This window comes from Oryctolagus cuniculus, chromosome 19, assembly GCF_964237555.1.
Source record: "Oryctolagus cuniculus chromosome 19, mOryCun1.1, whole genome shotgun sequence".
In the NCBI taxonomy this organism is placed as follows: Eukaryota; Metazoa; Chordata; class Mammalia; order Lagomorpha; family Leporidae; genus Oryctolagus; species Oryctolagus cuniculus.
In genome coordinates this window covers 8244411-8270589 of record NC_091450.1, presented here as the reverse complement: position 1 = coordinate 8270589, position 26179 = coordinate 8244411, and the positions used below count along the sequence as shown (strand labels likewise).

At 37.4% G+C, this 26179-nt stretch overlaps 1 long non-coding RNA gene and 1 pseudogene across 1 annotated transcript in view; both read right to left on the bottom strand.

The window, feature by feature from the left end:
• LOC127491465 (uncharacterized) overlaps window positions 1-25430 on the bottom strand; it is a 77713-nt gene extending 52283 nt beyond the window's left edge. Inside the window, exons 1-3 of the long non-coding RNA XR_011384756.1 lie at window positions 25299-25430; window positions 21541-21604; window positions 2761-2907 (exon numbers count right to left, since the gene is read on the bottom strand). This is a non-coding gene — a long non-coding RNA (uncharacterized lncRNA). The remainder of the gene's footprint in view (window positions 1-2760; window positions 2908-21540; window positions 21605-25298) is intronic.
• Window positions 11809-14916, bottom strand: LOC138846863 (MSL complex subunit 3-like; annotated as a pseudogene).
• Window positions 25431-26179: the final 749 nt, after the last annotated feature.

Below are 26179 nucleotides of genomic sequence, written 5' to 3'. Positions count from 1 at the left end.
GTCTTTCCTCCTCTCTGTGTAACTCTGCCTTTCAAATAATAATAATAAAAACTTGTAAAAAAAGAATTCTAACTGTTTATCTTTAGTTTAACTTTATCTTAGGATACATTTTTATTGATTTTTATTTATATATAGAGAGAATGGACTTCAAGTATTTCATAGATAGAATTCTAAAATAACCATACTCCCTTCTCTTCCCTCAACCCTCTCTTTTTCCCTTTCTTTTCCTTTCCTTTTTTTCCTTTAATGTTTTCAATAAGGTAATTTCAATGTACTTTGTAATCACATGAATTACTAACCGTAGCATTCAACAAGTAAAAAGCAGAAAGTCGAGGCCGGCACCATAGTTCACTTGATTAATCCTCCACCTGTGGCACTGGCATTCCATATAGGCACCGGGTTCTAGTCCTGGTTGCTCCTCTTCCAGTCCAGCTCTCTGCAGTGGCCTGGGAGGGCAATGGAGGATGGTCCAAGTGCTTGGGCCCTGCACCCACATGGGAGACCAGGAAGAAGCACGTGGCTCCTGGCTTTGGATCGGAGCAGAACCAGCCATAGCAGCCATTTTGGGAGTGAACCAACGGAAGGAAAACCTTTCTCTCTGTCTCTCTCTCTCACTGTCTATAATTCTACCTGTCAAAGTAAAAAAAAAAAGGCAGAAATTCCACAGTTCTAGAGTAGTATAGACAGGGCTAAAAACAATAAGTAGCAATTCTATTGGTAATCAAAATATTTATGCTTTTAAGTTAAGCACATTTATCTTCTCATGTTAGATAATCTCCTAACCTGGTGCAGACTAAGAAAATATGCCTGTTAAAGGTGAGCCTGTGTTATGCTTCCAGTTCTTTTCATCATCATTATTAACTGACCTTTGTTGGCATTTCAGTTTTCAGAAGAAATGGGAGTAAGTTAAAGCAGCAGTTAGAAAACATGGTCTCTGCAATGCCTCTCCTTATTCACAGGACACTAAATTCCCCTGTGTGTTTCTAAATCCGGTGTCACTCTGAATTTCATTATTTTTTTTATTTGTCCGTGCACTGGTTTATGTTTTAGTCTATAGAGATCATAACAAATCTCTACTATTTGATGAGACATACTAGCACACACACTATTTGGTAAGAAATTAATTTATGCTTTTGTATATGTTGTCTGAAAATTGAAAATTAAAATCTTATTTTTACTGTGTTAAATGATATTGCAAATTTTCTTTGGGGATTGTACAGTACACAAAGTCAATTTATTGTAAAATCTTGTGTTTATGCAGATACACATTCATACAGTTACAAGTGCCCTGGTTAAAATTAGCATATAATAATTGCATCATGTCTTATAATTTGAAACCCTCCTGTAGATAATGATAAAATCAAAAGAGAAAAAAAATCATGGGGAAATCAATCATGCTTGATCCAAGGTGTTTTTATATCCTCCAGCTTGTGGTCTAATATAAAAAGTCTCACTAGCTTTGCCTTCCATTATTGTAATGCCAGTAATTCTAAACTATACAAATATGTATTATGTTGTAGTTGATCATAATTAATCATGTATAACCAATTTATTTAAATGTTATAGTACATATCTGTTGCGTTATTATTTCAAAGTTTATGAGGAGATTTGAAGCACAAGGTAAAGAGTAATCCCTTCTATTCACTCTTTCGTCACTTTTTCACTCACGATCTCATTCCTTGTTTTCTGTGTGTGTTTAAGATTTATTTCTTTATTTGAAAGTCAGAGTTACAGAAAGGCAGAGGTAGAGACAGAGAGAGAGGTCTTCCATCCGCTGGTTCACTCCCCAGATGGGAGTTAACAGCAATGGCTGAAGCTGTGCCGATCCCAAGGACTTAGGCCATCTTCTACTGCTTTCCCAGGCCATAACAGAAAGTTGAATCAGAAGTGAGCAGCCGGGTTTCAAAGAGGTTCCCATATGGGATGCCAGCACCACAGGCAGTGGCTTTACCCACTACGCCACAGTGCCAGCCCCTCATTTCTTGTTCTTTAAACAAAAAAAAAGTTTTTTGAATGTTTACTATGTACCAACCATTATGCCAAGTTCAGGACAATTAAGATTGAATCATGCAGGTATTGGTCTTGGGGTGGAAAGGACAAATATGTGTTTGATATAGGGAAAGTGGGCCCTATGTGTTATAGTTCATTAAGTAGTCTTCAAAAGTTTTCTAAGTAGAATTTTTTTACATTCTCAGTTATTCACAAATATTTTGAAAATACTGTGTAGGAATGTGTAGACAGTGGTCCAGTCCAGCTCCTTGCACATGGGAAAGCAGGGGAAGATGACCCAAGTTCTTGACTTGTGCCCCTGCACCCATATTGGAGACTCAGGTGGAGTCCCAGGCTCCTGACTGTGACCTGGCACACTCTGCCATTGTGGCCATTTAGGGCACAAACCAGTGGATAGAGGATCTCTCCTTCTTTCTGTAATTCTGCCTTTCAAATAAACAATTCTCTCTCTCTCAAAAAAATGTGTAGACAAGATCACACGCATAGCTATTTTATTTAATTTGTGTTTTATGAATGAAACATCTGTGGAGAAATGCAAAAGTTAAGAGCATTGTTGCTATAGTCAAACTGCTTGGTTTGCATTGAGACAGTTAGTGATACTAGATGTTGAGTTTCATTTTTGCCATGTTTAAAAGTGAAGAATAATATGTTTATCATAAGCATATAAATTGCTTGATCTTGCTTGTCTTCTAAAATGCAATGAGAAAATCTGTATCTCCTCCCCAAAACAAGATATTCTGCATTTCCTACCTCTGTTAAATATAGCTCTTTGTATCCAGTTAGGAGATTCAGGTCTTTGGACTCCTTACTCCTTGTGCCCTGTGTGGCAGTCTCTGGGAGATCCTGTGGCTGCAGCAACCAGAGTGATGAACAGCCTTCAAAGCCAAGCCCAGGTCTCTGGAGAAAAGAATGCAGGAGATGTCCTTCATCTTGAAATACTTCCAAGACCCAGCTCAGACCTGGTTATTCTATCCCTTGAGAACTTTCCTATCACTTTCTGAGCACTACTAGTCATTTGCTCTGATGGGCTACCATTACACTCTGGGATAGCCCTAGTTTTCAGTGTTTACCCTGTATGGTAAAGAAGTGCTAATATACCTAGCTTGTCAGTTGTACATGAGAAGTAGCATGCTTCTTTTGGTTTTCGTTCAATACCAGGTAGCATGCATTAGTAATTATTCTGTAAGAGACTTCCGACTGCATAGCTTAACATTGCTCATCATTCAGTTTCCTATTTTGTCTAGATGACAATATAGTAAGAACAAGTTTTTTTTTTAAAAATTGAGTTGATTTTTTGGGGGCTGAATTGAATGAATGTGTTCAATTAGGTAGATATAGCTCTATTTTGAATAATAGCTGTACTAAGCTGGCTTCAACTGATAGCTGTTTTCCATGGCCTATAGGCATTTTGATTGATTTTTACAATTCATGGGTTCTTTAAACTTGCTGAACACAATTCTTTCTCTACATACATCAAAGGACACTCACTGTGTTTCATGATCTCAATTGATTGTTTTGACTTCTAATCCTCATGGAAGGGTTCCAATCACTTTCCTGACTCCTAACGTCTTTTATTTTTCTTAGTTCATATCCCTTGTTCATCCTAACGTCTTTTATTTTTCTTAGTTCATATCCCTTGTTCATTTTACTTTCCAAACTAAATGAAACAAAATACTTCAAAAGCTAAATTTAAAAATGGGCAAACTGTTGAAATCTTTACTTAATGCATGCTGGGCTGATCCTCTGTAAAAAAAAAAAAAAAAAAAAAAAAAAAAAAAAAAAAAAAGAAAAGAAAAGAAACTATCAACTCCCAACTTGACTCTCACTGGGATTAAACATGACAATAGGTCTGATCTGATTTCATCATCATTAAAAAAAATCATCTATTATTTTTCACTTTATGTTTCTGTGTGGGAGCAAACTGTTGAAATCCTTACTTAAGGTATACTAAGCTGATCTTCTGTATATTAAGATAATCGAAAATGAATCTTGATGTGAATGGAAGGGGAGAGGGAGTGGGAAAGGGGAGGGTTGTGGGTGGGAGGGACGGTGTGGGGAGGAAGTCATAGTAATCCATTATTCGTACTTTGGAAACGTATATTCATTAAATAAAAGTTAAAAAAAAATGGGGTAACTTACATATGTATCTTTTCTCCTTATATCTTGCCTCTAGGTTTTTCTGATGCTTCTGCTTGAATAAGGTCTTTGACAGTCTAAAAGCTGTATACTCCCAATTCCTACAAGCACTTTCTGATAAACATAGCAAACATGCAATGTCCATAATGTTTCTCAGACACTTGCTGATTTAAGTGCTCATTTCTGGAAACTGTTTTCAAATGTCCCCATATCTCATATACATGACTAGACACAGAAAAAGTGAAAATAACTGTTGCCTGAAAAGGAGAAAATATGGCATTGTGTGGAAAAGAATCATTTTAAAATTGCTGTGGAATTTCACTTACAGAAAAATTGAAAAAAGAAGAAATATAATTCCTATAAATCCTTCATCTACATTACCCAAATTTAAACATTTTATGAAGTGATATTTGATATGTCATTCTCTCATTTTCTATAAAATCTATACTTTACACTCTCAGAAAATGTTACTGAAATTATACCATTTACCCCAAAATTACTCACTGTGACTTTCTATTACTAACTTTAATAAACCATAAAATCAGAATATTAACATTTACATAATCCTACTGCTATTAATTATCTACATCTTTCTCTTCTATAATATATAAATACATGCTTATGTATTTAACTACAGATATGCATATATATTGTGTATATATATATATATCATCAGTATTTCTGTATCTTTAGCTTTTAAGAGACTTTTTCAACATAGCATTAAGTTTGTATTTCTGCTCTTTAATTTACACCTATCATTTTAGAACATGGATATTTCTAGATGTTATGGTAAGCACATTTTATCTATTGATGAGTTAATAGTTACAAGTCTTCCTAGTTTCAAGTATTATTTCAGGTTCAAAATCTTTCTATTTTGCTCAAAGAGGGCTTTGGTATCTTGCCCTATATGATACATTCTATAAGAATCAGAATCAGGAATTCAGACTCACATATACTGATGATAGATTTCAACCCATTAATACCCCTTCTGTTTTCTTCCTATATCCTTCTTCTTTTCAACTAGATTCAATGGTTTTCAGGGATAGAATGTTGATCTGAAACTTTTTGCTTTCTTCCAAAGTATATGTTTAAAATTATCTGAATAAGATGATTTTACCGTATTTCTTCTCAGATTTTAAGAAGCAGTCAGTGGCAGATTTTTACTTTTTTCTCTTTTATGCAAAAGTACTGTTATTATCACCATCTCAGTACTACAAAATGAATAATTTGTTTGCTAATAATTCTATTTTCTACTTCTCTCACCTTGCAAATGATCAAAAATTTATTTTGTCTTCCCTTCTCAAACAACAGCAATTGCCTCCTTTTCTGAATGGCTCTGACCACTACCTTTCACAAACACAAGACTGCCTTGCGCTTGCCCCTTTGGGGTTTCTTAAAATATCTCAAAAAGAGAAATCCGTGTTCATATTTTTCTCGTGTGTTTTTGCCTTAAATACTTCCATAAGTAACACTACTTAAAAATAATTCAAGCAATATACTGAGTTCTTTATACAGCATTACACATTCCTCAGATGTGAGACATACTTATCAATGGTGACAAATTACTAAAACCTCAGGGAGCTTGAGAAATCAAAGTCATGATTCAAAAAACCAGTAAATATAACCTAGTAAAATAAACAAATAAAAACAAAATGATCCAGAATTTAAAAACACTTTCCCATAAACTCATTAATGTCTTCTTCCATTTGCTTAACCTTTCAATTTAGAGGAAAGTGCTTCAAAAATCAATACAATGTTAAGTTTATTTTGTTGCCAAAATTTTAAAAAATCTATGCAGAGAAGGGTCTTCACAAGGCTCATGAGATATGTGTCTTTGAACCAAAAATGTTATTTTTTATTCCATTTCTCCATGAATATTTTGAAATACCCTCATACACACACACACCATACTTAAGTATAATATGATTATTTACTACATACTATGGCATATTTCAAGCACTTGGGAGCCATATGTTTATTCACACAGCCAACATTTCTAGGGAGAAAAAGAAAACAAGCAAATAAATAAACTGGATATTCAGAAAGTGTCATTGTTGGGAGAAATTTTGTTGGCATTTCTCCAGTATCTGCCCAGGTTGGGCCTTGTGAGCAAAATATATGTTTTGAATTGCAAGCGACATTAGAAGCTGGAGATGGCATTTCCTGCAGAATAGATTTAGAGAAATATTTCCTCCTGGAAATGTCCATGGTGGTAAAGTTCTCCCTGTTTTTTTTGTTTTTTTCCAGAGGCATTTGCTTATATTTCAGGATAATAAACCTAGACGTGTCTCTCATTCCCTTCAGGAGAAGACTTACTCACATTCCAAAGAAATGACTCATCCTTCTCTCAAGATTGAGGTTGGGTAGTTTCACAGGCAGCCAGGCAAAATCTTAGGGTCTCCTACTTTCATACTTCTGCACACAACTCACTGCTCATACATGTAAATCTCCAGTCCTCATAAGTTTATTTCTGAGAATCAAGGTGTGAAGAATGAATATAGGAAACTGATTGAGCAACTCTTTTTGATACTGTGCCTGTGACCTACCTTTTAAAACATTTTTAAAGATTATTTATTTCAGAGGCAAAGTTACAGACAGAAAGGGAACAGAGAGAAAGAGACAGACAGAGACAGAGAAGTCTTCCATTCAATAGTTCACTCCACAAATCTCTGCACAGCCTAGGGCTGAGCCAGGCCAAAACCAGGAGCCTGGAACTCCATCATGGCCTTTCAGGAGGGTGGCAGGGGAAAATGACTTGTGTCATCTACTGATTTCCCAGGTGCATTAGCAGGAAGTTCCATTGGAAGTGGAGCAGCCAGGATTTGAACTGGTGTCCCTATGAGATGCTGGCACTACAGGTGATAACTTAACCCACTGCACCACAATGCTAGCCCCATGTGGCCTATTTTTGATTCAAGTATCTCAATCTGTTGTGTGTGTGTGTGTGTGTGTAACACCCTAAAAGTCTATAGTCATCTTGTAAACAAGGTAAAAATCTCAGACATTTCTGACTTTCTATTTTAATAATCATATGTACTAGACAAAAATTTGATGAAGATAAATGGAAACTTATGGAGAGGTGGATGGAAAAGACATGTTTAAAAAAAGCCTCTCTGCCACTTAAGTGGATACCTGGAGATGTGAAGGTGTCATTAATGGAAAGAAAATTTTCCTTAAAAATGAGAAGCAAATGAAGTATTCATGGAACAATTAGAAAACCCTTGCATTGACTAAGTTTAAAGAGTTGTAGAGGGATACAGATGTGGAGGTGGGGAGCAGCCAGCTCAGGCAAGTGTGGTCACTAATATATGATTACACTGAAGAAATTAGTGGAGGCTTAAATTTGGGTTTTCATTAATAATTTGGTTCAAGATACAGTAATTTCGATATTTTACAAATGGAAAGGGTACATGAACATTGGTTTTATAAGGCTGTAGTTGAAAGAGGAATCTTGGTATTGAGAAAAATTAGCCTGCATATAATATGTAAAACCAAGGAGAATATCTGTTCACCTAAGGAGTTGGGATGGACAGAGAAATCTATTCAGAGCAATTGAGGAATAGTGATGGGAATAAAAATAAAGTGTGTTATGGTGTACATCACAGGGTAGGTTGCCACATGCCTTTGTACTAATGGCTAGTGTTAACAGAAAGGTGCCTGCCATCAGGCAATGTGGAAGTCATGGGTGAAATTCCTAAGAACCATTTCCTTGAGGTGATTGGGATAGTAGTTAATAGAAGTGACAGACAAGTAAGAACACATAGATGCTGAGTGTCTTCAGGTCCTTCGATTTTTTTTCCCACATAAAGGTGCAGAAAATAAAGTTGAGATATGCAGATCTGAGTGAATTTGTACAGAACTGTTTTCTTCAAGTTGAGGTTATTAAAGAGTAAGAGGGACTATCATTGACATTTGATCCTTGACAATTGAAGTATCATTTCTGGAATGCTGATTCAGAAAAATAATAACCTTTTATCTATCTTTAATCCCTTTGTGAAATCAGAATGTATTTTGTACTTCCGAAGACCTATGTAAGAATAAACTATGTTTAACTATGAGAATGCACATTCATATGACAGGAACTATATATAAAGATTCACTTCACCAATTTATACTAAAACAAAAATAAAATAAAACCACTGGATAAATAATGTATCCAGGGAAATTACAATAAGCGGTACAATATGCCCACTTTAGTTTCAAAATAGAATTGATTTTTTAATTTTAACATAGAAAAACTTGTATGAGAATAAGTGGCAATGCTATCAGATCATAGTAGTCTATCAAAATTAACTTATTTTTGAACTCCATTTTCCACAAACATTTCAAATACACTCATATGCACACGCATCAATTTTCTTCAATGAATTATTACTATTCTAAATTTTTCTGACATATTTGTTCATGAACCTTTCATGTAACGATTCACCTACATAACACTGAGAGGTCTAGCTTGTGTTTCTATAAATGCATGCATAATAGCTCACATCCATATCCACCTCACATTTTTTCTCCAGCTGAAAAAATATGCACAACACAGAGTGAAAAAACAAATATTTAAAAATTAAATAAAAGTATGACTAGCCCCTCAAAGTCACATTAGAATATTAATTTTCCAAGCTTTAATCATACATGATTGACAAGTAAACTTGTATATATGTAAAATGTAGGATGTGATGATTTATGTATGCATAGCAAAATCATTACCAGAGTCAAAGTAATTAACATATTCATTACCTCACATAGTCACTCCTCTTTGTTTCTGTGATAATAGTTACAAGCTCTCTTAACAAATTTCAAGTATAAACTACATTAATATTAACTATAGCTACCATGCTATGCATTAGATTTCCCAGTCTCATTGCTCTTTTTTTTTTTTTTTTTTTTTTTGACAGGCAGAGTGGACAGTGAGAGAGAAAGACAGAGAGAAAAGTCTTCATTTTCCGTTGATTCACCCCCAAGTGGCCGCTGTGGCCGGTGTGCTGCGGCTGGTGTGCTGCAGCCAGTGCACCACACTGATCCGAAGCCAGGAGCCAGGTGCTTCCCCTGGTCTCCCATGCGGGTGCAGGTCCCAAGGACTTGGGCCATCCTCCACTGCACTCCTGGGCCACAGCAGAGAGCTGGACTGGAAGAGGAGCAACTGGAACAGAACTGGCGCCCCAACCGGGACTAGAACCCAGGGTGCCAGCACCACAGGTGGAGGATTAGCCTATTGAGCTGCAGCGCCAGCCTCTCATTGCTCTTATCACTGAAAATTTGTGACTTTTGATGGAAATCTCATTTTCTCTTCTCTCCAATATTATTAACCATATTTTGTTCTGATTCCGTAAGCTCAAAATTTTTTATATTCCATAAATATGTGATATCATGAAGTATTTTTATGTTTGGCTAATATTGCCTGTTGCAATTTGCTTTGAGTCTATCCATATTGCTGCAAATAGCAGCATATTCTTCCTATTGAATGATGAATGATACTCCATTACACACACACACGTGTGTCTATCTCATTTTCTTTACCAACTCATCTATTGATGACCATTTAGCTTGTTTACTTATATAAATTATTGCGCATAAAGCTGCTATGAAACATGAGAGTGTTGATATATATTTAAGGTACTGATATCATTTCTTTTGAATATGTGCCAGAAATGGAATTGTAGGGTCCTATGGCAGTTTTATTTGGGGAAATCTTACTATTTTTTGATAATAATTATAGTAATTTATACTTCCATCAACTATGTAACCCTATTTATTTATGAAATGGATTGCCCATCATAGTTATTTATATTTGTTTTTATTCTTGCACAAATACACATTATGATTTTTTATTATATAAAGTGGTCAGTGAAATGATCTTTTTTATGTTTATCAAATAAATTATCTTTGCAAAATATCAATAAATATAATAAATATTTAAGCTTTATTACACAATCATATTTTGGCATTTTATATTTTGAAATTATAAATATTAGAAATTTTTAAAAATGTATTTATTTACCCAAAATGCAGAGTTACACAGAGGCAGAGGCAGAGGACAAGAGAGAGAGAGATATTCTCCATCTACTGATTCACTCCCCAAATGGCAATAATGGTCAGAGCTGAATCAGGTCAAAGCCAGGAGCCAGGAGCTTCTTCTGAGTCACCCACATGGGTGCAGGGGCCCAAACACTTGGGCTATGTTCCACTGCTTTCCCAGACACAATAGCAGAGAACTAGATCAGAAGTGGAACAGCTGGGACTCAAACCAGCTCCTTTATTTGATGTTGATGTTGCAAGCTGTGGCTTCACTCACTATGCAACAGCACCAGCCCCAGATTAGGAATCTGATCTCTTGATGTTTCAGCATTCAAGATTATGGCACTCAACATTGTCTTTGGGCTCATACCATTTTGGGTGTCCAGTAACAATTTATTGTTGCTAGGGTTATTTTTAACACTTTGGGCTTCTAACCTTTATACTAAGATTGATTTTACTTATATTTTCATATAAGAAAGAATCCTTTCTTTTTTGTCAAATAATGCAATGCTTTATTTAATCACCAAAAATAACATGTTATAGAAAGGGGACTATAATATTACACAGCAAAGTATGGCTGTAAAACCTCAAACTAGATGGGAATGCTTAATTTAGGTCACCAAAAGTAATGTCTCCCAGAGATGCAATCAAGACAAAGCAAAGGTATAACTGCACATTTCCCATCAATAGCAATTCCCTCTGAAATATCTGAGATTACATTTTGGCCTCGGGTACAAACTAATATTTTTTTAACTTTTATTTAATGAATATAAATTTCCAAAGTACAGCTTATGGATTACAATGGCTCCCCCCCCCATATCATCCCTCCCACCCGCTACCCTCCCCTTTCCCACTCCCTCTCCCCTTCCATTCACATCAAGATTCATTTTCGATTCTCTTTATATACAGAAAATCAGTTTAGCATATGTTAAGTAAAGATTTCAACAGTTTGCTCCCACACAGAAACATAAAGTGAAAAATACTGTTTGAGTGCTAGTTATAGCATTAAATCTCAATGTACAGCTCACTAAGGACAGAGATCCTACATGAGGAGTAAGTGCACAGTGACTCCTGTTGTTGACTTAACAATGTGACACTCTTGTTTATGGCATCAGTAATCACCCTAGGCTCTTGTCATGAGCTGCCAAGGCTATGGAAGCCCCCTGAGTTCACCGACTCTGATCATATTTAGACAAGCCCATGGTCAAAGTGGAAGTTCTTTCCTCCCTTCAGAGAAAGGTACCTCCTTCTTTGATGACCCGTTCTTTCCACTGGGATCTCTCTTGCAGAGATCTTTCATTTAGGTTTTTTTTTTCCCAGAGTGTCTTGGCTTTCCATGCCTGAAATACTCTCATGGGCTTTTCAGCTGGATCTGCATGCCTTAAGGGCTGATTCTGAGGCCAGAGTGCTGTTTAGGACATCTGCCATTCTATGGGTCTGCTGTGTATCTCACTTCCCATGTTGGATCGTTCTCTCCATTTTTTATTCTATCAGCTAGTATTTGCAGACACTAGTCTTGTTTATGTGATCCCTTTGGTTCTTAGTCCTATCATTATGATCAATTGTGAACAGAAATTGATCACTGGGACTAGTGAGATGGCATTGGTACATGCCACCTTGATGGGATTGAATTTGAATCCCCTGGTATGTTTCTAACTCTACCGTTTGAGCTAAGTCAGCTTGAGCATGTCCCGAATTGCACATCTCTTCCCTCTCTAATTCCCACTCTTATATTTAACAGCGATCACTTTTCAGTTGTTTCAGCACTTAATAATTGTGTATTGATCACCAAAGGGGAAACAAACTAATATTTGTTAGAATTATTCAGCCTCATCACAAGAATAAAAATAGTTGTCAAAAATGTTTTTAATGCTAAAATGTAACTAAAAAGTTGGTCTTTGCTAACAACTAATTGCAATACGTACCAAAACAGCCTAATACAAATAGACTTTCATGAACCTTTTGCAGTTAACATGGCTGCTCATTTCTTGCCCTCACAGATGGTGTTTGCAGTGTCAGAACACGTTCAGGCACACAAGAAGTAAATCTTAACAGAAATAACTACAGTAACTCAAATAACAAGGCCTGCCTCTGCCAGAGCTCCCTGGGTCATCATGGCATTTGCACTCTAAGCGAAGAAGCTTATTGTTACCAGCAACATAATAATAAATTGCCCTGGGGTTCTTGGTGCTGTAGTGTGCCTCACAGGCAGCAATGTAAGCTGACTCTGGGAAGAAGTCATTATGGTATTCTGCCAAAAATCTCAGAAAGAGATCAAAGTGCTTCAGTAAAGCCTTCAGATTCTTATGAGAAAAGTATATCTTTCCAAGGATTTCTGGAAGTTTTGCAAACAAGAGCAGCAAATGTTGTGTCCATAAATGTAAGAGGGTGGAAGTGGCTTATCACCTGGTGGGTAGTTGTCAGGAACAAGCTTCCAGAAACAGCCTCGTTTATTTCATTAGTTCTTCTCCCTTCAAAGCCAGCAAATACACCACTCCCTTCCTTGCTAGGTGTCAGAGGAATAGGTGAGTGTTATCTGCTATGCACAGGTGTCTTCTTTTCCAGGTGCAGGAACAGCTTGGGCATGCTGGCGGACGTGTCCAGCTGTCGGCGCTTGGGTGAGGCACTGCTCTCAGACAGCCTGTCACAATAAGTGCTGTGATGCATGGATCATCTCAGAGGTTGTAAGGCTTCTGGCTTGGCTTTGCGCCTTTTAGGGGTGGCTGGTTCACCCGCAACTGGCTGACTCTCTGTGGACTGTGGTGTGAATGGATTCAACAGAGGTGGGCTAGGCGACAGCTCCTCCTGGTTCCTATTTGTGGCACTTTCCTTAATTGGAAGAAAAAATTTAGACGAAGTCACCTTTTTATACTGAGCTTGTTCATATGGATAAAGCAAAATCAATGGGAGAATATAATCAAAGGTTATCCTTAAGCCATCCACCATCTCCTTACACAGGTCAACATTCTTTTCTGCTGGGATATAGTGCACATTCATGCTGCCGTGCACCATAGCGTGATGGTGACGAGGCTTCTTGTTGGCAGAAAAGGCTGCATTGATAGCAAAATGCTTCACATAGGATTGCAAAATAGTTATGGTGTTGGTCTGGCATGGAAGTTTCACCAACCCTTTCCTCCTGTTAATACAGTAACAGTCATCCTCCAGCTGCTTCTTCAGAACTTCAGGGATTTCTAGAGTTATTGTTCTTTCTTCCATTTCTCTCTGCTTGCAGCTCCAGTTCTTCTTTCTCAGCCTTCTCTTCAATACCACTTTCTTCACTTATTTATTCATCCTTTTCTTCTGCACTGTCACTAGAAAAACCGCTTACTGAGTTTTCATCATTTTCATCTTTTTCTTCAACAGGGAGACTTTTTAAGAGAGTCAATACCAGGCAATATGCAGCACTTCTTCTTTCTTCCTGTGCTTCTCAGGCGAGCTACAGCTTTTCTTACCAATTTCTGCTGTAATCTGTGATTTTCATCAGTATCATGAAGTGCATGATCTTCCACTGCCCATCTACCCCAGCTTCTATTCCAACCATTAAAATGGATCAGATATTCTGGGATCTTTCTGCCTTTTTCGTCTTTTCCAACAATAACATCGACAATCTGGGTCCGATGGGCAGGGTGTCCCTCTGGAGCCCAGGAGACGCTGGGCTGCCCGGGATAAAGAGAGATTTAATGCGAAAGCTGAGGTTGTAGGTGGCAGGCCATCATCAAGGATGGCCTATGCTGCTGTCGCCTACACAAACTGTCAACCGGGCTTGTGAACCCAACCGGCACTCAGGGACTGAAGCGCTACTAGCATCCTTTCATTTTAGCTAACATCACTCATTTTGTCTTTTCTTATAAGGGAGATCTACTGGTGATGAACTCTCTCAGCTTTTGTTGAGCTAGGTAGTAGTTATCGCTCCTTCTTTTATGAAGAACAACATTGACTGGTATTAGATTATTTCTTTCAGCATTTTGGGAATATCATCCTACTCTTAGCCTGCAAGATTTCTCTTGAAAAATCCACCATTAATCTAACACAATTTACCGTGTGTGTGTGTGTGTGTGTGTGTGTCTTTCATTTTTGGGCATTTAACTATCATGTATTTGGTCAAGTCCTCTTTGGTTGAAATTCTCTGAGGACTTTAAAACTTCACATCCCTGGGCAATCATAGCTATCCCAAGATTTGATATTTTTCAGCCATTATGTCTTTCATTAAACTTTCACTTGTTTCTCATTCTCCTCCATCGTAGAGTTCTTTTATATACATATATTTTTTCTGGATATTGTTTTGTAAATTCTGTAATCTTTCTTCATCAATTTTTCACTCATTTTTCTCCTTCAGAGGGGTAAATTCAATGATGTGACTGTAGTTACAAATTCTTCTGCTCAATCAAGATTTCTTTGAACCTTTTTGCATAATTTTTAATTCATTACATTTTTAGTTCCAGAATTGCAGTTTGGGTCTATTTTGAGAATTGTATTTCTCATTCTGTTCATGCATTGTCTTCCTAACTTTGTTGCCTATGCTCTCATTTAGTTTTCTTAGGTTCTTTTAGGGTATTATTATGAATTCTTAGTCAAACAATTTTCAAATTTCTTTTCTTTGACATGGACAATATATGAATTATATTTTTTAGTTTGCCACATTTATTATTTTCTTATTCTTTTGATGTATATATTTGCTATATTTTCTTTTGAGGAAGTATTCATCACTTGTAGTTATGAACTTCCTGAGAAAAACACTTTCACCTTTTACCATCCAGTCTTCTTAGGGATTTGTCACTCCCCCTCTTCGTGGAGAAACAACACAGGACCCTGCGCTGTTCTTTTGTCTGCTCGGCCCTCCCCGGGTTTGCTGCTGGTTCTTCCCGGGTTGGCTACCGACCCTTCCACCTCCGTGGAAGGGCAGTTCCCCCTGCCACTTTCCCCACTTCCGCGGGGGAGCGGCACACCGCCGGCCGGCTCTCTCGGGGACTGCTCAGGTGTTCCTTCAGATAGATGTTCCCTGGTGCATGTTGTCTCTCTCCTCCTTTATAGTTCTCTTCCACCAATCCCAACTCTGCTACCCACATGCCGAGTATGCTGCTCTCCTCCAATCAGGAGCAGGATCAGCTCCTGCAGGTCATCACTCAAGTTGGTGAGAGACAGCTGCGTAGAAGCTGTTTACTCCTCTCCCAGCGCCATATTGTGGGAGAGCAGATGCATAGAATAAGTCTTAATTCCAGTAACTTAGTCTAGTCTGAGTTGCTCCCCACAGGGATTTTTGGAGTTTTCTCTGACTTTTTGTAGGGATGTGCCAACTCTACCCTCATGTTTCCTCTTGGGGGGATACTCATAAGGTCTTTTGCCTTTCCCTGATCCAAATGAGCTGTGTGAGATCCTGAGACTACTATTAGTTTTCACTGACATGGTGCCCTGGTATGCAGAGTTAGGCTGCCTGTCTATGTAGGCTTGAGAGCCATAGGTGAAGACTTACATTTGCATTTCTGGGTGCAAGCATGCAGAGGGAACTGTGTAGGGAGAAAAATGAGGTGAATAAATCACTGGAGGAACCTCTGAGTCAGTTTTGGGAGTTCATGGGTGAAGCATACAAACTATGGGCCTCCTGATGGGATATGTAAAGCCAAGAATTTTATCCCTTTGTGGAGTCTGATTCTTCCTTGCTTTGAGTCTCCAACTGTCTTTCCTACTCCCAACCTTTCCTAGTATGTGCTCTTGGTGTCACAAAATATTATAAGCAGCTAAAATATGGCAGTAAATTCTGATAGTATCCTTTGGTTTGAAACAGGGCTGAAATCACTTTTTAGTAAGGAAGAATGAATAATGACTTTCTTTTATTGCCTCAAACTATCTCTGATCTGGATTTCCTCTATTTGGTCTTCCAAATCTACTCCACACATTTCTCTTTGTCCAGTGTGCCCTAATTTTAAACAGTATGAAATTCTACAACAAATTCTCTTGCCTTCTAGATAAGTTTCCTTATCATAAGAAATGTCAACCAGAGCTAAAGTAAATACTCATAGTTCTACCAGTTACAATAACTTTTCTACTTTATGAATCTTTATAGCATTGGATCCACCCACCGTGACATTACGTAAGTTCACTACAAAAAATCTTGACTCCCTCAGTATCATATAAGTAATTAACCTATTGACTTATACACTACCTTTTTCCGGGAGGATTATTGAATTACTAGCTAAGAATAAAACTTTAGAAATATGACAGAGTGATATGCTATAGAGAATATTACAAGAAAGAAAAGATGAAAGCAAGAGTGAGGGAATATTGATGAGAGCTGAACATCAGAGAAAGTGTATACCATAACATTTGTCTATTCAATTTTATGCAGTCACAAATTTTTCTAAAAAATATCAGAAAAATAAAATATTGCACATCTGTGATTTATTGTGTCAAAAAAATGGAATATGGCTGGTGCTGCGGCTCACTAGGCTAATCCTCTGCCTTGCGGCGCCAGCACACTGGGTTCTAGTCCTGCTTGGGGTGCCGGATTCTGTCCCAGTTGCCCCTCTTCCAGGCCAGCTCTCTGCTATGGCCAGGGAGTGCAGTGGATAATGGCGCAAGTGCTTGGGCCCTGCACCCCATGGGAGACCAGGATAAGTACCTGGCTCCTACCATCGGATCAGTGCGGTGCGCCGGCCACAGCGCGCCGGCCGTGGCGGCCATTGGAGGGTGAACCAACGGCAAAGGAAGACCTTTCTCTCTGTCTCTCTCACTGTCCACTCTGCCTGTCAAAAAAAATGGAATATGATGAAATGCAACTGATCCTGGGACTAAAGTCAGTAGAGATTGTCTAAGATTTTCATTGAAGTCTTGCTAATGCTGCACATCATGTTCAATACATCATTTAATATAAGTACAAGTTTAATGGGCTTTTGCTTTATTAAAGTTTTGTTTATTGGGTGGTTTAATCTACAGCAACAGCATCAACACAAGATGGTTAATTTACATAAAAATGCTATTCATATACAACAATGCATGTAGAATGCCATTATTGTACAAGTACAATGTGTACAACTACGAGGGAATGGCTGAGGTTAACAGAGGAAACGGTAATATGATACATATCTTCCTACAGGGGAATATTTTCACATAAATAAATCCATTTAACTGGATATTGACAACTCTTGACCTATACTAAGTGTGAGATTTTATTTTGTTAATTTTTCATTAACTATTGTTATACAATGCCAGTTAAGAAGAGGCTCACAAAAACAATTGTATTACAAGCAGCAAGGGAGAAAAGTAGAGACCTTTTCAGAGGAGATTCAAAGGCTAATGGTGATTTGTATTGAAGGAGCCACTTCTCAGTCTGCTTGAATTGAAGAGATGGTAAAGCTACGTTTCCTCTTGGAAAACTACTGTTTTAAAACTCTACCACCCTGTCAGCTGAGTAAGAAGGTCAGAAAAACTTGATTCACCAAGCCAATGAATGGTAACTTTTAGTTTAAACCTAGCTCTATCTCATTCCTCAGTCTCTGATTTTTGTAATACATATCAATAAAATTTTATGAGCTATTTCTATTAGTATTACTCTGAACATTATTCATGTTTTATTTGTAATACAAATGATTCAACCTTTATTTGTAAATACAAAACACTCAAGTAATGGTGCAGCGATCTTACTAAATATTGCCACTTCTCAGTTGATTCCTCCAATGCAAAGTGGCCCTTCAAAAGTAGTTCTGGCAATTCCTACCAAGTGTCCAACTGCTCATTAAGAAAGAAAATGTGTTGCACATATGCTTGTCTTTGACCTTTCTTTTGTAGAACATTTTACACTTAGGGTTTCATTACCTCCTCCAAAATCCTGACAATACTTGGCAAGATTTACAAAATAGTAACTTGATCAGCTTGCCTTGGGGCCACCCAGCAAATCAGTTGCAGCCAAATAAAGGGCAGACCTCAGAAATTTTGATTCTCCCTATTTTTTACTTTACATTATACAAAAATATTTATATGTCAAAAATACCAATTTTCCTTAAGATTTATTCAATACCTCAGTTTGATCAAGAAATTATGCAAAGCAAACTTGAGAAGTTTAACTCAGCTTATAATATTTCAGGTGCTAGAAATATAAGACTAACGATTGTTCAGCTGTTAGCACCAGTAAGGTAGAACTTTCTGAGCCATAGGAATGACACTTTGGAGCAGCATGTCTTGCTGCCTTTTGTTTAACTGCTAACTCATATCAAGATGACTTTTCAAGTCCCTGCTTCTTTGCTTCTGATCCAGCTCTCCATTTATGCACTTGGGAAAGCAGCAAAGGATGGCCCAAGAACTTGGGTCCCTGCCACCTAGAACCCAAGGAGGTAATTGGTGTCCTTGCTATATAGATAATGACTTGAAATAAAAAAGATGAAGTGACTTGTTCAAGGTCACATAACTAATTGCTGAGTACAAGTTAGAGATCCTGACCTTCATTACATAACATTGTTGTTATGGTCTATTTAATAGCTTTCTTTCTTTACAAGAGCAATAAATAGCTTAATCCTTGATCACAAGGATACATCAATCCATCAAGTCAAATATGACACAGCTTAAAATGTCCATTTAGGAAAGATGTTTGCCTTATTTGGGTTTACACAGCAAAGAAGTTGAAATAATTAATTTCAAAACTAATCCAGATGAATTACATCTGATGAAAAAGAAATATGAAAAAAGAACAACCTCTAAAAATTCTAAGCAGTTAAATCTTAATAATACAATTTAGAAACATGCCAAAATGTGTTTTGTGACTAAATGAAAAGAAATTCAAACAACAATAAATATTAATAAGTCAACTGATTCAGCTTTCAGGATAAAAGATCAATATAAATACCCAGTGTATATCCAAATATTGGCAATAACAATTGAAAAGTGATAGAAAAAATAACATTGATGATAGCACTAATAAACTTAGTTGTGAAAACAAAGAAAATATTTGAAATAATTATATTTATCAAATTACAAAAGATTGATGAAAGTAATTAAAGTATACCCAGATAGACAAATATTGGTCCTGTGTTTATGGGCTGAAAATCTACATTGTTAAAGAAGCAATTTTCTCAATAAATATCTATATTCAGTGCAATCACAATCAAAACAACAGCAGATTTTTTTTTAAATTTCATTTATTCAAAAAGCAGAGATACAAAAAGAAGGAGAGACAGAGAGAGAGAGAGAGAGAGAGAGAGAGAGAGAGAGAGAGAGTGTCTTCCATCTGCTGGTTCACTCCCGAAATAGTGCAATGGCTGGGGCTGGGCTAGGCCTAAGCCAGGAGCTTCTTCAGGGTTTCCCATGTGGATTTTGGGACCCTAGTAATCGAGCCATCTTCTACTGCTTTCCCGGATTCCTTATCAGTGAGGCAGATAGGAAGTAGAGCACATGGGACTTGAACTGGTGCCCATATGGGATGCTGACATTTTAGGCTGAGGCTTAACCCAGTATGCCAAAGCCCCAGCCCCAAGAGCAGAGTTTTTGAAGACATTAATAAGCTGATTTAAAGTTTGTATCATTATATAGAGAATCTACATTAGCCTACCATCTTTTAATAAATTTCTAAAACTAAAATAATCAAGTTAGCATAGAACTGCCAAAAAATAGACATGTGGATTAATAAAACTACTTTAATAGAAACTACTTAATAGACTTCAGATGTAGACTCACAATACATATTCAGCTAATTTTTACAAAGTTAAAAGTACCAATTTTTCAAAATAAATTAATTGAAGTCTTCTAAACAAATCGTGCTAGTTCAATTAAAATTAACATAAAAGTAACTTCACCTCATATATTGACTGTATAAATATCCAATATTAAATGGATGACAGACCTAAATGGACAGCCAAACACTATAAAGTTTCCTTAGGAATTAATAAGAAAGAAAAATAATTTTACAATTGGGTTAGAGCGCAGTTTATTTTTCAATATGACAGAAAAATCATGAACAATGAATCAATAATGAAACACACACTAATAAATGAAGTTGTCAAAATTCAATGCTTTCGTTCATCTTGAAACATAATTAAGAGAGGCATGTCATAGAATTACAGAAAATATAATTCTCAATTATGCTTTTGGTAATGATCTTTTATCTGCAATAAATGGAAAACATTTATAACATAGAGATCATCCAATTAAAAATTAGATAACTCACGTGAATAGGTAACTCATCAAAGAAGAGAAGATTTAGAACTAAGAATATACATACCTGTTGAACATCTTAATTAAAATCACAATAAGGGGGCCAGTTGTGGCATAGCATGTGTAGCTACCACCTGCAGTGCCAGCATCCCATATGGCTCTATTTCCAATCCAGCTCTCTGCTGTGGCCTGAGAAAGCAGTGGAAGATGACCCAAGTCCTTGGGACCTTGTGCCCTAGAGGAAGACCCAGAGGAAGCTAATGGCTCCTGGCTTCAGACTGGCACAGCTTTGCTGTTGCAGCCAATGGGTGAGTGAACCAGTGGAGGGGAAACCTCCCCCCACCTTTTCCTCTCCTTCTCTCTCTGTGTAACTCTTTCAAATAAATAAATTTTTAAAAATCACAGTAAGTTATCATGACATACTACCATAATAGCTATTATTTTAAAAAACAGATAGATTAATATGATCTCATGGATTCAGAACTTGTAGAAATGTCAGAAATTGCTGGCTGGAATGCCAAGCAATGCAATCATGGAAAAAGCCTTTGCAGTATCTTATTAATTAATACATACCTTAAGACCCTGAGATACTACTTCTGGTTATTAACTCAGGAGATGAGAAGACATAAGTTCACAGAACAGCTGGTGATATACTTACAAGCTTCATTCAGAGCAACCCTCAACTTTAAAACAGCCCAAATACTCAATAAATTGGATTTGGACTAAAAGATATTGTGGCCTATGCATACTTTGAGTGTTAACTCAAATAAAACAAATCACTGGCATATGCAACATCAAGCCCACATATCCACAACAGTCCAGTCAATGTAGACATAAATGCTTATGCAGTGTGTAGCCACATGACTTTCTGGAAGAGGAAAAATACAGAAACTGAAACCTAGACAGTGATTGCCCAGCCCTGATTTGATTAGTGATGGGAATAGGTCATGGGGCTAATTGTAAAGCGGCACAGGGAACATTTGGAATGATGAACATGTATACCTCAGTTACAATGTTGGATCTACCACTGTACAAATTCAGTAAACCACATTGCAATGTAAACCAAGAAAGTTTGGATGTGAACAACTTTGGTGAACTGCAAAAATTTAAATGGAGTCCCTTAGAGAGGTAGAAGTTGTACATGTTACGGACTAATCCAAAGAAAACTTCGGAGATGTTAGGGAGAAAGTTTGTAAAACTGAGTGACCCTTTAGCCTTATTGTTAAGACCCCTGTGACTTACATTGTAGTGCTTAGGTTCAATTTCCAACTCTAGCTCCTGATTCCAACTTCCTGATAATGCAGACCTGCAAGTCAATGGCAATGGTTCAAGTGACCTGATTCAGGCCACTCATCAGGGAGAACTGGACAGAGTTCTCAACTCCCAGCTTGTGCCTAGGCCAGTCTTGGCCATTGCCAGAATTTTGGGAGTAAACCAGTGAATTTTCTGCTGTCTTTACCTGTTCTTTATTCTATTTATCTTTCACCCAAATTAATTTTTTTAAAAAATAATAATCAAGTCCACAAATCTGACTGTAAACCTTCTATACCAACTGTTTGTTATATAGCATAACCATCTAACTTTTGGTTTGAGTATAAATGGTTAACTTGCATAAATTGAAGTCATTAACTTATGTATGAAGAATTGGAAAATAATTGTCTCTTCCTAGTTTTAAGGAATACTGCATAAATAGCTCCAAGAAACACTGTTCCATTTTCTTGTTTACTTTAATTTCAAAATTAATGTCATAGTCAAAAGCTATTAAACAAAATAATGTAAAGTAAAAATGAAATCCTATCCCAGATTCCTTCACAATAACCTTGCTGGAGTGGGTATGTGTTCTCATGGATTGAAATGCCAGTTTATGTGCCAGAGTTCCATATCTGCCAGTCAGGATTTGATAGCTGATTCCAGCCATTTACCAAAGCAGAACCCTGGTAGCAACAGGTAACAGCTCAAGTAGCTGGGTTCCTTTCATCTGTGTGGAAGACCTGGATTTATTTTTTGCCTCTGGCTTTGGTCCTGGCTCCTCCAGTCCTTTGCCAGCACTGGGAGTAAACTAAATAATGGGAGCTCTCTCTCAGCTCCTCCCTACCCCCATCTGTCTCTTTGCCCTTCGATTAAATTAAATTAAACCAGAATTCTCCAACCTTAAAAGTATCCATTTAAGAGACATGTAAACTGTGATTGTGGACAACTGACTTGGTGTGTGCTGTCCACAGGCACAAAGTAAGTTGCATGTTTTAGGCATATTCTTTCAAGTTACCTGTATTCAATGTCAAGTGCTTAGATGAATCTGGTAAAGTTGTTAAACACACCTCCACATGACAAGCCTGAAGGGCTAGAGAGTGGACTGTCAGAATGGGAAATTCATGTTTCTAATCACTCAGGGTCCACATAGATGATCAGGCTCTCCAGGGCTATGCTTCCCTATGTACATCTTTCAAAAAAAAAAAAAAACAGCCTTTGTGTGAGACAGGCTCACTGTGCCTTGGTTACTAGTGTCTGAGCCTTTTGGCACAGAAATCTCATGCACACAAGTTGCATAAAGCAGGTGTAGTACTCATGGATAAACAGCAAGGGACAACAGATGCCTAAGGCAGAGAGCAAGCCCGGCCAGTGAGGTTCAGGACAGCTGTCTAGGAATGATAGGACCTCCACTGCGTATTTCCCACTTGAGAGCTCCAGTACCCCAGGACCACGTGAGTATGCACTTGAAGTGTTGAAGGACATCCTGTTTCTAAGGGAACTGAGACAGAAGCAGGCAGCTACGGTCCCAGTTTCCTCCCCCATCTCATTTTTTCTCAGCAAAATTAATGGTTATTCTTGAAAGCTGAAGTGAGAAATGAAGAACTGGTGTCAACCCAAGGCCATCTGGAGACCTGTCCAGCACACTGCATGTGGGAGCTTGCTTTATTTCACATATTCCATGAGCCTGTGCACAGTTAAACATAAAAATAACAGCTCTCAGACTTCACCACAATTAAGGTTTAGGAGTCAGGATTTCTTTTTTGGAAAATCCAAGTAAAAAATGTGAAATATGTGAGTAAGCAGCTCTAAAGACAAAGTTGAATCTGATATGTTTGGAAAAGATAATTACTGACATGCACACTGAAATACTAATGAAAAAGAAAACATTTTGGTTTTCAAGGATTCAGAAGGTGATTTTTCCTTATAAAGAGAGATTTTGTTCCAGCTGTAAGCAATCATCCAAACTTTCATCTTAAGCAGTTTGGAACTGATAACAATATTGTTCCAAAACAATTATTATCTAAAGATAATTAAATAGGCTGCTGCCGTGGTTCACTAGGATTATCCTCTGCCTGCAGTGCAGGCACCCTGGGTTCTAGTCCCGGTTGGGGTGCTGGATTCTGTCAAGATTGCTCCTCTTCCAGTCCAGCTCTCTGCGGTGGCCCAGGAAGGCAGTGGAGGATGGACCAAGTGCTTGGGCCCTGCACTCTCATGGGAGACCAGGAGGAAGCACCTGGCTCCTGGCTTTGGATCGGCGCAGTGTGCCGGCATTTAGTGGCCAGTTTGAGGGGTGAACCAATGGAAAAGTAAGACCTTTCTCTCTGTCTCTCACTATCTAACTATGCCTGTCAAAAACAAAGATAATTAAAGAGAAGGCACTTGACTCTAATATATTGGCAATTTCTATGGTGACTTTATAAAGAAGCTATGTAGGAACTTCCTATATCTAGATATTTAGTCTGCTACTAAATTATATTGAAAAAGCCTTTATCAGGAGTAATTATTTCTGTTCATAGGTCATTGATATATTTTCTTTATTTATAGATTGATTTTCACCTCTCTCTGAATAATTGCAGCAAAATTATCGCAGGTAATATTTCACCTAATGTCAAAGAAATTAATTTATTCTTTTCCATATTCACATCTATGGAGTTGTTCTATTTTCCGATCGTCATTTTTCAACCATGGCCTCTCTCATTGACCCAGAAAAAGCCCCCTTCCATGTCATAGATTGGTAGTTGAAGTTGTGTTACAGGCATCTTCTTGGTTGTGGGACAGATTCAAACGCTCACTTTGCTTACCTTGCTTTTTTTACCTATCACTAAACCCAATCTTTTCCTAACTATCCACACAATCACTTCTCCCTCCCCAGTTATTTATAATGTAAGTTGTGGTGAGAGGTATTATGTTCAAAGTACCAAAGGAACAGTGCCTAGAATTCCAACACAAGCAATGATTGCATGTCCTTTCTGAAACTTATTTTAAGACCCTAGTGCACCAAGTTCATATTTGGCATACATGAGTAAGAAAAACTCATGTTCATTCCATTAACTTCTATCATTTCTATTTCATTCCATTCTCTCTCTTCCTTACAGAACGATGGTAGCAGTAGTAGGTATCAGGTGCTGACCCACTGTATCTGATATTATCTTATGCATGTTATGTTTTGATTATATTTTATTTTCCTGTTGGAGGTGGAATTCTGTTTCTCCTTTTTTAAAGATTTATTTATTTTGGAAATTGAAATTATAGAGAGAGAGATCTCATCTGTTGATTCACTCCCCAGATGGTCACAATGGACAGGTCTGGGCCAGGCCAAAGCCAGGAGCCATGAACTTCATCTAGACCTCCCACTTGGGTGGCAAGGGCCCAAATACTTGGGCCCTTTTCCACTGATATTCCCAGGCCATTAATAGGAGCTAGATCAGAAGTCATATAGCTGGGACACAAACTAGCACTTATATGGGATGCCACAGGTGGTGGATTTACCCAGTGCCCAACAAGACCAGCCTAGAATTTGGTTTTTCAATGATAAATTATAAATTTAGAATTTGGGTTCATAAAACCACCCCCACAGACTTGGACAATGCCAGACTTATATGCCATCAGTCCAAATAAGAAAATAACACAGATTTATACTCTGGAAATTGTGAATGAAATTAACAGAATTGGCATTTGTCTTCGTGCATTTTCTGTTGCTAACAACACAATACAACAGACTGGGCAAAGTACACAGGAAAAAGACTTACCCTGGCTTGTGACGGTGGTCCAGGTTTGAGAGGCCACACCTGGTGATGGCTTTCTTGCTGGTGGAGACATCATCTTGCAGGTGGAGGGCACAAGTCACTATGGAGCTTCTGTCACTGGTCTGTTCTCAAGATAATCTGTTAACCCAATGTTCACATGCATAGGTTAACCCAGTCATGAGAAGGTCCCCCCTTGGTCCCACTTCTTAATATCTCATAATGGGGATTAAATTTCAACAAGTTTCAGAGGAGGCAGATATATTTAGACAACAGCAACAATCTGTAACTGTTTCAAATATCATCTGACCATGTGCTCCTCTTATAAAACTTTGTAGAACTCATTACTGAGACATTTTGTTAGCTTCATGTGTCATTTTTTAGGTCCAACATACTTTTTAGTTTATTTTTATTCATTATATATAATACTTTTATTAAGCCATGAAGCTAAAATTCTAACATGTCACTTGTTTAGGAATTATTTTGAAAATATAATGAGACTATAAAAATATCTGGAAATAGTATTTGCTGGAATAAAAAAAAAAAACAGCAAGTGTCCAGTTGGTCTTGAACCCCAGCTGGCATTCCTTATTGAGGTATGATTTATGAAAAGACAAGATTCTACAATTTCAAAAAAAACTGCTGATCTTTCCTGTTAATAAATTCCTGGATACTAATGAATAACTGTTCTAGGACCTAGGAAGGCAAGATTATGAAATGAAGAGCACATTTAAACATTCACCTGTCTCAATCCCACTCACTTTTCCTTTTTCTTTAAAATATTTTCTGACAGATTTATTGTTTTTAGTTTATTTGTTTATTTGAAAGACAAAGAAACAAAGACATATAAAGAAATCTTGCATGCATAGTTTGCCTTAGGAATTCCT